We start from the raw sequence: 5,934 nt of genomic DNA, 5'->3' as shown, positions 1-5,934 counted from the left end.
TGCCTCTGTTTTAAAACCAACCATAGCTTTTGGGTGGACAAATATTTCCTTACTTCGTATTATTTTATGATCTTCTGGCATGAATTATACAGTTTCTGTTATCTCATATAGCATATTTCTCTTACTAATGCAGCATGGGGGGTTATTTATAGAACTGTACTTTGCAGTGTGCTCCAATAAATATTTGTGGCAGTGAGTTCCCAGAGTTAATCACACATTGCGCAACAAGCATTTATTTTTATTTTTCCATTTAAAATTCAGTGAACATTTAATTCCACTGACTGTCCTGTGACTGCCTGCCCAGTCCTGCACTACTGCTTCCTGTAAAAATATACACTTCTGATACACCTGATTTTTAATTCCTTCTCATAAAGAAGGAATAATAATTCCTTCTCCTGTGAAGCTCAGTCAAAGATGAGAAGGTGGCCTGTGGTTAAATGCCAGGGAACAGAGCCCTGCCAGAGCCACACTCTCTGGGGGTAGTTTTTTAGGGGGAAAAAATAAATAGCAGTGCTGAGCTACATTTTCCCTTTGTTTCATAAAAGGTAGGGTAAAATCAACAAGTATCATTGCAAGTAATTTTCTAGGAGTGAGAACCATCTTGCCTGTCTTAACCACTGCAATTAGATTTCCAATCTACAGCATTGACTTTGTTCCTCTGAAAAGGGTATCTCCATCCATGATTAAAATAATACTAGGGTTTGACCCTTTGTGCCATATTTTCCCTCTTTGTCATATGAAGGATATAGATGTTGCACTATAAAAGCTACCTCCAGGAAAGGCTCATTGTAGGTCTGGAAGCTTTAAGTAAGAGTGTGCAGTGTGCCTGCTCTATGGTGCCTTGTTATCTAAGCAAAATGTAGAGCCTGGTGAGACTATAAATTCATGAATGTTTATAAAGTGCTGCAAAAGCTTAAACAGAAAGCACTATTGAAATACAGCATCCCTCAGGAGGACATTCACCTAATCCTTTGGCTTTATTGGTCACTAAACTGGTAATCACCCTCCCACACTGCCAAAGTAATAGTTCTTTGCTTTTCTTCACTCATGATTCTAGTTTAATAGCAATATACCCCATAGCAGCAACTCTGCTCTTCCTTGCCAGAGCTTGGATTATTTTTCTCCAGAGTAATATTCCTGGAAGATCATTCCTTAGTAACTGGATTTTGAAGGCAATTAAGAAGCTTTTGTTCCAGTTTCCTAATACAAATAAGTGCAAAAGCAGATGCAGAAAACTATTACCATAACCTGTTCCACAGCAGGGAAAGGTAATCCTGGCAAACAGAAAAGGAATTTAGGTTCCCAACCTGAACTTCGTACCATTTATTAACTGCTGCAATTGCTTGAGATTTTGTTTCTTACCCCATAGCAGTGGGAAGACAGTTGTCACATGAATTCATCTCCAGTTCCTGCTGTGACCATACTAGTAATGAAATCTCACATATTATCAGAGTTGATCTGAGAGCTGTGGAAGGATTTTTTCCTGTGATAAAAATCTTAGAGCTTGCAGGAATGGTTTGACTGATTTTTCAGAGGCAATCACAACTGTGTCTCCACCTTCATAACTCGTTTTAATTTGATTTTCAAGTTTCCCGTGGACTAACTTGAGGAAAGGGGAAGGGAGAAGTAAGCACAGCTACACGGAAACAAATTCTATTTAGCCTGAGACTGATCTTGAAAGTTGTTATTGAGTAACATGAAGCTACAGCTGCTACAGTTGTTGAATATGCCTGGCTAGGTCAGCTAGCAAACATAGTGAAGTCAGAGTCAGCATTTTCTAACTGAATACCATTATTATCAATTCCAAAAGTTACCCTTCTAAAAATTAGAATCCCCAACGATGTAGCAAGCCAAATACAGCGTTGCTTTGAAGTATACATATCTATTGTAAGAACATTCTGTACTTCATAGCAGCAGCCCTAATCTACTACAAGCAGCACACGTAAAACCCACCGTGAAGCTGGGAGGAGAACATGGATAGAGGTTCCAGGCTGCCCACAGTCACCAAAGAACAACCATGCTGACAAGACCAGCTTCAAAGTTGCCTGAGTGACAAAACCAGACGGTGTTTGTCTCACTGGGAAATCAGTGAGAACAGCTTTTATAGAAATGAGTGAAAGAACAAACTCATTACCAGCAGTCCCTCCAGCCTGCACCGCCTACAAGGACAAGCAGACAAGAGACCAGAATGTCACTTCTGGACTCTCCTTATTAAGGTTCAAAATTACAGAAAGAGAAAAAGAATGGTCTTTTGTTTTTGTTTTTTGTTTTTTTTTCCAAAAGAATAGATTGTCCTCTCAGCCATAAGTGTAAGTCATGCTGCTGCCCAGCTAGGGATCATGGGTAGTTCTTTGACCACTCCTTCGTCTAGGTAGAAAGGACCAAAAGCAGAAAGCAGCATATGATGTTGATCAAGTTCCCTTAGGTCCTCAACTTATCTCCCTCTAGCATCTTTCAACCTTTTCTATGCAAGAAAGAAGGCACAGTTCTTCTACCATAGCAGCAACTATATGGAATCAATGTTAGGAAAAGAAGAAGAGATTACTCTCCATGCACAGATTTATGGAAAGACTGTACCAGTTTATGAATGCTATAAACCAGTTTCCCTTGGAACTGCTCAAAAGATGATTTTTGGCTCATATAAAACTTTTCATGAGTTTACTAGGCACAATCTACATAGGGATCAGTTACAATATTGAACATGAGTTTATTCAACTCTGTGGTTGACAGAAAGTCCTTCAAGAAGTGGCAAGAAAGAACAGCATGCAGTGTAGACTCTTCTACCCTATGAGAACAAACTTGAATATTACTGACTTAGTGAAGGAGGCAGGTGAAGTTAAAGCAGTTTGAAGCCAGCGCTGCTCAATTGCCTTCTAAATGCCAAACAGAACTTCTGTCAACATCAGAAATTAAATTTGCTCTGTATTTCATTTATTAGAAGACCAAGATAAGCTTTTTCAAATTATGTTAATGTTAAGGAAAAAAAAAATTGAAAAGTAAAAAGAGAGAGAGAGAGAATATACTTTATTGGTCCAACAGTTTTCCTTGAAAAGTATATTTGTAACCTGAGAAAATTCACAGCTTCTGACTACAGAGATCAACTCCCCTGAAGGTCTGCTGTACAACAAGGAGCTAACGTGTCTTAGGCTGTCAGCAGCATCTGTCCTCAGAACAGAGCAATTTCATAAAAAATTACAATGCCTAACCGCCTAATTAAGTGGAAGATCCCAATTACACAAATTGAAAGACATTTCTGGCAACAATGCCTGCCCTCTTTTTCTCTTTGAAACCTAATGCTGTACGGTGAAGTCCTTTTTCAATTCTGTGAGCCTTGAATGCTCCACCCCTGGAATACCTTTATAGCTCATTGCTAATGTTGTTGTCACTTACTATGGCCATGTGTGGTTCACAAATAACACAATCAGGACACCACTGGCAGGCCTGTCTCTGCAACTGAAGGGAAATGTCAGATATTACAGTATAATTTTTTCCACAACTTTTTGGCTGTTGTTTACTAAATCCCAAGTGCTCCTTCACCACACTAAACTTTTTCTAGGTATTCTTATCTGCCTAATCACTTTTGTCAGTTCTCCTCAAGTGAAGTGCCTTTGATGTTTGGGTCTTAAATTGCAGTGGGCAGATTGTGGAGCTTTGTGAGATGGTGGGCACTACAGGTGGACTAAATAAGTCCAAGTGGGGCAGGCTGCATATAGCTGAGAAAATTCAATTTTCCTGCTTCCTGTGAAAAATGGCACATGAAGAAAATTCACTACCTTGAAACAATAAGCAAGTAGTAAACGGATAAACACAGTAAGCCAGATGCCAGATTTGTCCTTGGTTTCGCTTCTCATGCAGTGCAGCTACTCAGAAAATGTGTGTGCGATTCTTCTTTTCAAAGTGCTAAAAATTAGTATTGCCTGCATCTTCTGATCCAAGCCAAGCCTAATCCTTGCATAAGAAACTACGCAGAGCAAGGATTTGCATTCTCATTCTTTATGTAGTGACCTGAAAAATCTGCTGTCACAATTCACTTATGTATTCACACATTACAAGGCCAAACACAGCACTGCAGAGCCTCAGTAAGAATTCATAGCACAGATGTGAGTGAATTTCTGTTTCTCTGAATATAATATTTTTTTGAGACATAGATCTATATTGGTTGGATAATTGCTAAGAATATAAAACCTACTAAAGTCATCAATCAATGTTTTCTTCACTTTATAGACATGTTTGTCACTTCCAGCTGGAATTTAGTAAGCTTCAACTTCTAGGCACCAGACCATGGAATACTTCTGCCTTCTTACAGAAAGAAAGTATCAGAGTTGTTTTGTCTGTGGTTGATAGATTCGCCTTGAAATGGCTGTTTGCAGCATAAGATCAAGTTACCTTTGACACATTCATTGCTAAAGAAGGCTGGGGTTTTATTTACTCTTTTAGGAATGATAAGGAGTATTTTTTCAGGCCTGTTAATTTTTGCATGTTTTCTCTTGAACCTTCTGATTCGAAGATTTTTCCTGTTCCTGGGTAGAGGTTCCTTGTAGGGCTGCTTCGCAATTTGCCTTAGAACATGTTTATGACCTTGCCTGCTGCATGAACAATTTATTATGCCTTGAGTCAAATGTCTTTGCCCATGTGTAGCCTTTAAGGTGACCTACCACATGGCAGAAAGAAGAAATGCTAGAGAACTTTGGAATTCATCACAGACTGTAAAGGGCTTATACTTATGGGCTTACATTTATGCAAGTGAAAGTACAGCTTGACTTAACAAGAGCTTAGATGCCCTTTGCTTGCACTTTTCATGTCAGTGCAAGATGAACAAAGTCAGGAACTCAAGTACTGTGAAATTGTTGACTTGATCAGTAGAGGGATTACTGAGCAAAGTCATCTGCCCTCAAAGAACCATACTGTTAAGAAAACATGTTTGAAGGCAAAAGACCTTTAGCTTTAATGCCAGCTAATTTAAATTTAACATCAGTTCTCTTATTTGTAATAACTTCCAACAACTAGCTTCTTTTTTTTCGTCTGTTTAGAGAAATTACAGTTTATGTAACAAGGAGTTGAGAGTAACTCAGCAAGAATATGTTCCTTATCATATGCCCATTAAATTAAGAAGATGACCACATCTGCCTTGATAACAATCACAGATTTATCATCAACTGTAATGGGATTATAGCAGCTCCAGGATCCTCTGCTTTGCACCAGTGCAGCTCTCATGGCAAGCAATACAAAGACTGACTTTGGGGGGTGCTGGCTTGTACCCCATTGGAGAAGTTCTCAGTTGGCATTAATCTCAGCTGATCCTGTATTGCTCACACCACCAGGAAATCTGATCCCATTCTCATCCCATACTTGGTATTCATTGCTATCAACTTTGGGTATGAACTGGTATTGGTTATAGTGTTAATTAGATCTGAGTAGAACTGCTTCTAATTCCATGCTCATTGCATGGGGGTGGGACTAGATGACCCATAAAGGTCCCTTTCAATCCAAACTATTCTATGATTCTATTATATATATCACTTCAGCTGAGATTAGAGTTTTCCTGACAGCCTTCTAATAACAGCTCTTTCACTCAAGTATTGTGTCCTTTCTGCTGTGCAGCATTCAGGTCTCGCTTTTTCCTGTCACCTTCTATGGCTTCAAAGCAAATGGTCCATTGTTAACATCCCTATGTTCTCTCATCATCCTTAAAACCTCAGTACCAGTCATGTCTTATCTGTGCTAAAACAGTGATCAAAGCCTTTAGCACCCACTGTCATTGTTGTACTTACCACAAACCCCAGCTAGATATGGGAAGCAGAAGCAATTACATTAGCTATTGGGCAGCCCAGGAAAATGCAATGCAGTGTCTTGCTCTTGACATTAACAGTGGGTGACAAAAAGGCTCATTTCTGTTTATCCCTCCTGCAATGTCTTAGAGAGACAGAAACAGGG

The sequence above is a fragment of the Pezoporus flaviventris genome, unplaced genomic scaffold (assembly GCF_033815535.1).
Source record: "Pezoporus flaviventris isolate CSIRO_AGI_PZ_B2104156 unplaced genomic scaffold, CSIRO_AGI_Pfla_v1 ptg000023l, whole genome shotgun sequence".
NCBI classification, from domain to species: domain Eukaryota; kingdom Metazoa; phylum Chordata; class Aves; order Psittaciformes; family Psittacidae; genus Pezoporus; species Pezoporus flaviventris.
Note: the sequence above shows the minus strand (reverse complement) of the source record.